This window comes from Pseudophryne corroboree, chromosome 3 (assembly GCF_028390025.1).
Source record: "Pseudophryne corroboree isolate aPseCor3 chromosome 3, aPseCor3.hap2, whole genome shotgun sequence".
In the NCBI taxonomy this organism is placed as follows: Eukaryota; Metazoa; Chordata; class Amphibia; order Anura; family Myobatrachidae; genus Pseudophryne; species Pseudophryne corroboree.
In genome coordinates, this window is record NC_086446.1 from 564,742,672 (window position 1) to 564,749,608 (window position 6,937).

Below are 6,937 nucleotides of genomic sequence, written 5' to 3' on the forward strand. Positions count from 1 at the left end.
GGAAGTGCTACCTGTCAGTCACCCGCAGGACAAGCAGTACCATTAAGAGGTGATTCTCCCCTCCCCCCTCTGGAACTGCTAGATCGGGCTGTAATTAGCAGAGCGTGTACTTCCAGTAGAAAGCCACTCCCTGCCTGATCGTCAGCCCTAGCTGGGGTTTTAGCATGCGCAGTCAAGCCACCGCTTGTGCGCATGCCCTGGTCCTGGCACCTGCCAGATCCATTGTACAGGTGTTGGGACACCCGGGTCTCCTTGCCTCCTTCATTCTGGGCATGGGTAGTGGCAGCCACTCCTCCCCAAAACAGGTAGGAGCAGTGATGCTGGTAATTTCAGTAAGAATTCACTATTCATGTATGCTTTCGCATGGTCCGGAAGACATCTGTTTGCGTAGGAAAATTACTAATGACATCATTTAACAGATGTAATGTGTTGGGTACGAAACCAGTACCGACAGAAGACCGACAGCGGAATCTGTATGGCCAGAATCTTGACGGATCCTGGTAAGTATTTTCACTCTTACCCCTACCTATAATCCTAAACCTACTCACCCCTCCCACAGCCTAACCTTAACCTCCCCCTCCTGCAGCCTAACCTTAACCTTCCCCTGCTGCAGCCTAACCCTAATGACCTCCCCGCAGCCTAACACTAACCTCCTCCACCCACCCCAGTCTAACCTCTGGTACCTAACCCCAACCCCTGTACTTACCTTCAAGATTCTGACTGTTAGGAAACCACTGTAATGTGTTTTCTTATAGAATTGATGTCTTCATAAAGATTATTGTTCCCCAGCCTTTTGCCACTAATCTTAAAAGTTGTGGAAAATCTCAAGCCTTTTCGTACATGTGTATCAGCCCATCATATCTATCCAGCGCCCTCAGAACCCGCCTCACTTGTCTCTCTATGGTATCAGACTCCTCCTCCCTTTGTCTCTCCATGCTCTCAGATCTTATCTTCCCTGTGTCTCTCCATTACCACTGTCAGGATTCTGATTTTATCTGTCCCCGGCTGGGGCGCTAGTGGGTCAGTGTTGGTGTGACGTAATACACGAGGAGACCGAAGAATAGTCCTGCGCATAGGCGCTGATATTTATTATGTCACAGGGATCACAAAGCAATTGAATAACGGGTGCAATGGAATACAAAACCAGAAATAACAGGAAATAAATATTCAAAAGTCACTGGTAACTATGATTGAAACAAACAGAACTCCGGTAATTGTAAAAAGCACATAGTCTCAGTATAACTCAGGATGAAATAACTTTGGAAAAACAGAACTCAGATAAATGTACAGTCTCTATGAAGCACAAGTCCAGATAGCCTAACGGGCTTAAGCAGGAGACAGTCTCTAAGCAAATAGATGTTAACTGCTGAGATGCACAGATGGTAACTGATAATGAGTGCACAGGTAGATAATGATAAAACACCTGAGGAGAGTGGATTGTGGCTGGCTGTGGCTGGAGTTTGTAGTTCCACAGGAACAGGGAGATGACTTGGAGATGCCAGAAATAGAAGACTGCTGGAAACAAAGGATTGAAGACTGGAACTGGAAACTGGAACGGAACTGGAACTGCTGGGACCTGTAGTTCCACAGGTCCAATACACAGGGGTATCTCTGCAGACAGAGGACTGCAAACAGGAGACGCCTGTTCACAGAATGTGACGTGTTGTCCAAGGCGATGAGACTGAGCCAGGAACTGGAGTTTATACCCCTTGATCTGTGAGGATTGGATGTTGCATCTGTGAGGACACACCCTGCTGGATTAGGTGTTCAGATCAGCTGTGGGTTAGCTGAAGCACTGTGTACTACAGGCTGCAGTAGACTGAAAACTGGAACTGGAACAGAACTGAACTGCTGGAACCTGTAGTTCCACAGTAGTGATGCGACGGAGAATGCAGATTCCTGACAGTACCCCCCCCCTTTTATGGGTGGGCACCGAACACCCACGCTGAAACTTGGAAGGCTGAATGTCAATTGAAGTCTCAGAAGACAATGTAGGACACTTGAGAGTAGAGGACTGGAATAAGCATTCATAAGCAGGAGTAGAATCAACTTGAAATACTCTAGGGTGGAGAGAGGACGTCATCTCCAAAACTGACAGGAGTTCATTACTTGACACACTGGAGAGAACCACACCGGGTTCGGAGGAACTGGAATCGGTAGGAACCGAAGGAGTCCTCGTACTGACGGCAACTTTGGACAGACGGATGGAACCGGGATTTGTCCAGGACTACTTAAATTGACTTGAACTGAAGGAGGCTGATCTGTACAGACGGATGGGACCGGATTGGGTCCAGAAAAGCTTGAACCGGCTGGAACCGGAGGAGTCTTCGGACTGACGGATAGGACCGGATTTGATCCGAAGATGCTGGAATCGGCTGGAACCGAAGGAGGTAGCCCATCATTGGAGCCACTCAGGCTGGCTGGAACCAGTGGAGTCTTACTGGAATCGGCTGGAACCGAAGGAGGATGATCTGGACAGACGGATGGGACCGGACTGGGTCCAGAAAAGCTTGAACCGGCTGGAACTGGAGGAGGAGTCTTCGGACTGACGGATAGGACCGGATTTGATTCGAAGATGCTGGAATCGGCTGGAACCGAAGGAGGCTGATCCGGACTGACGGATGGAACCGGATTGGGTCCGGAAGAGCTTGCACCGGCTGGAACCGGAGGAGTCTTAATGGAATCGGCTGGAACCGAAGGAGGCTTACTGGAATCGGCTGGAACCGAAGGAGGCTTACTGGAATCGGCTGGAACCGAAGGAGGCTTACTGGAATCGGCTGGAACCGAAGGAGGCTTACTGGAATCGGCTGGAACCGAAGGAGGCTTACTGGAATCGGCTGGAACCGAAGGAGGCAGAATCCGGTTAGAACCAGAATGAGTGGTATCCGAGTGTTCAGTTAGACCATCCTGGATCTGGTCCATGCTGGATGCCAACAGGGTGGTGCTCTCTGAAGACGGCAAACAGGAGTTCATAACTGCATCTATAGCACAAAAATTTCCATCTGGGAACTTGGCTCTGGATACTTCCCTTGGGGCTGAAATTTCGGTGACCCCTCCTGGGGTTAACGAATCAGACACCTCTCTCAGGGTTGTTTTCTCCAGCACCCCTCCTGGGGTTGACAGATCAGAAACTCCTTTTTTGAGAAGACTCATATGCCCCTACTAGAGCTTGAACATTGGATACCCCTCCTTGGGCTGTAGACACAGACACCCCTTGGGCTGCAGACACCAAACTTTGGAGTGACCCTGACCCCACACTCTGACCACCGTCCGGGTCCATGGGCCTTGGACAAACTGTCAGGATTCTGATTTTGTCTGTCCCCGGCGGGGGCGCTAGTGGGTCAGTGTTGGTGTGACGTAATACACGAGGAGACCGAAGAATAGTCCTGCGCATAGGCGCTGATATTTATTATGTCACAGGGATCACAAAGCAATTGAATAACAGGTGCAGTGGAATGCAATTGCAGTGGAATGCAAAACCAGAAATAACAGGAAATAAATATTCAAAGGTCACTGGTAACTATGATTGAAACAAACAGAACTCCGGTAATTGTAAAAAGCACACAGTCTCAGTATAACTAAGGATGAAATAACTTTGGAAAAACAGAACTCTGATAAATGTACAGTCTCTCTATGAAGCACAAGTCCAGATGGCCTAACGGGCTTAAGCAGGAGACAGTCTCTAAGCAAATAGATGTTAACTGCTGAGATGCACAGATGGTAACTGATAATGAGTGCACAGGTAGATAATGATAAAACACCTGAGGAGAGTCTCTTACTGCTGGTGGATTGTGGCTGGCTGTGGCTGGAGTTTGTAGTTCCACAGGAACACTGGAACAGGGAGATGACTTGGAGATGCCAGAAATAGAAGACTGCTGGAAACAAAGGATTGAAGACTGGAACTTGGAACTGGAAACTTGAACTGCTGGGACCTGTAGTTCCACAGGTCCAATACACAGGGGTATCTCTGCAGACAGAGGACTGCAAACAGGAGACGCCTGTTCACAGAATGTGACGTGTTGTCCAAGGCGATGAGACTGAGCCAGGAACTGGAGTTTATACCCCTTGATCTGTGAGGATTGGATGTTGCATCTGTGAGGACACACCCTGCTGGATTAGGTGTTCAGATCAGCTGTGGGTTAGCTGAAGCACTGTGTACTCCAGGCTGCAGTAGACTGAAAACTGGAACAGAACTGAACTGCTGGAACCTGTAGTTCCACAGTAGTGATGCGACGGAGAATGCAGATTCCTGACAACCACACAGCCCCATGCCTCTTCACACCACAGTTTTCTCCATAAGCTTTAGCCCCCCTCCCCCTGCCTCTCCATGGCTTCAGATCTCCCCCTATGTGTCCCTCCATGGACTCAACCACCCTCCCCTGTGTCTATTCACGGCCTCAGATCCTCACCCCCATATCTCGCTATGGTCTCAGATACCCACCTGTGTCTATCCATGGCCTCAGACCCTCCTTTCCCATTCCCTGGGGTCTCTCCAGTAGCCACACTTACCTTCCTTGGATGTTCTGCTTACTCCTCATCATAGAGACATTGGCTCCTCCTTCAGTCACAGCAGTGCAGACCTCATGATGTTACGGATGTGGCACAAAAAAAAAGTTATTGTCTTGAGTGTGGGGGACTGGGTCGATGTGGTCACTCAGAATCTTGTGGCCTGGTACAGGTGTACCCCTTGTACCCCCTGTCAATAGGCCTAATTATAAGATCCTACAGGAGGTAGGAAAATGGTCTGCCAGGGTGAAGCCTACATTTCTTCTGTCCATCACAGACCTTACCAGTGGCGGATCCAGAGGTGGGGCTGCAGCATAGTCCAAAATTCAAATAGGAAAGCCACACCAACTGCCAATGAGCCCCAGTCAGCGATGCTTGGCAGCGCTTGGAGTGGCAGTTAGTGTGGCTCCCCTATTTTGAATTGTGCTACAGCCCCACCTCTGGAGCCACCACTGGACCTTACCATCTCCAGTACTTATGTATGATAACACTTGGCCTCATCTCCCTGCCTCTCCTAAGCATCTTCTCAACCACCATGGTTGTAAACCTGCATGTTACTGAAGCTTCCTTTAGCACAAGGATTATAGGAATTGGTTCACAGGCTGATCATAGTGTGTCATAGCCAAATTTACAGAGGTCCCGACACAGTCGTGACCAATGACCAAAGTTAGCAGCCAACATACAAATTTTGAGTAGGCATCTTACAGGCAGTTTTGGATAAGTCATTATCATGACAGATTTAATATTCCACTAAAAAGGGCCCAGAATTTACAGACAGTGCAGCCACCAGTCAGGTGACAATCATTAAAAGCGCAGCCAGCACACCCATCCAGTTGAGGTCTTATAAAAGATACACTGTGCAACAAACTCTTATTACACAAGTATCCAAATGGTGTTATATCTGTAGCAGAAAGAATATTAAAAATATATATATATATCGTAAAATAATCATCAGAATGAGGGAGAATTAGGGGCATTTTATTTTCTTAAAAAGGGAACTGTTATGTTTTTGAACCTTCTATATATTCTATAATAGAAATACATGTCTAATACCTGTTTATACATTAAACTGTAACTGGATGGCACACACAAGTATAGGAGAAGCCCATTCTCCCAATCTCACCAAGTTGTTTTACTGTACTGAATGGAAACATATAATAGGAACAGGGTGTGCAGTGCACATGGGTCCATAGGTTCAGGGAGGCACCACATCACCTACCCTGCACCTAGATACTGTCACAAAAGCCGGCAAGTGGGACCTTGGTCAGGTGGCACCATCTTCCTAATGATAACTTCAGAAAGATGGCACCGCACATTGAAAGCAAAGACTTAGACATTATGTGAGTGCCTTCGCTATCACTGGCAAGATATCACTGGCCACAGAAGGTAGGGGGCCTTGCTGTACAAAGAAGGGGGGCATTATTACGCCCTTAAAAAAATAGTCCTAAAATGTATCCACTCAATACCACTTGGGGCGGATTGTACTAAAGGGAAAATGCTGTAAAAACCATGTTTTCGTGGTTTTTGCTGGCGCTACCCTATAGAAGCCTAGCATCCAGCCACCTCTCCCCACAGAAGCTGCCCGGCAGTGCCGTAACTAGACATTTTAGCGTGTGCAAGTAACAGCATTGGCGCCCCCATCCCCCATACACATATAAAGGGCCAGTGCGCGCCGCAGGGGGCATTGTTTAATGGGGAAGGGACGTGGCCACAGAGCTCCCTTTTACACATTACGGCAGGCATAGCGCCCTTTTATACATTACGGCAGGCAGAGCCCCCTTTTACACAGTACGGCAGGCATAGCGCCCTTTTATACATTACGGCAGGCAGAGACCCTTATATACATTACAGCAGGCATAGGTCCCTTTTACACATTACAGCAGGCAGAGCTCACTTTTACACATTACAGCAGGCAGAGCTCACTTTTATACATTATGGCAGATAGAGCTCACTTTTATACATTACGGCAGGTAGAGCTCCCTTTTACACATTACGGCAGGCATAGCTCCCTTGTATACATTACGGAAGGCAGAGCCCCCTTTCACACAGTACGGCAGGCAGAGACCCCTTTTATACATTACGGCAGGCAGAGCCCATTTTACACATTACGGCAGGCAGAGCTCACTTTTACACATTAGGCAGGTAGAGCTCACTTTTACACATTACGGCAGGCAGAGTATCGTCCCGCCCTTTTTTTTTTTACACATTAAAAAGGCAGAGTCCCCTATTTTACACATTATGGCAGACAGTCCCACTTTTTACACATTATGGCAGGCAGTCCCCATTAAAAAAAAAAAACCATAATGACAGGTAGTCCCCCTATTTACACATTATGGTAGGCAGTCCCTTTAAAAAAACAACAAAAAACATTATGCAGTCCCCCTATTTACACATTATGGCATGCAGTCCCCATTTAAAAAAAAAAAAACAT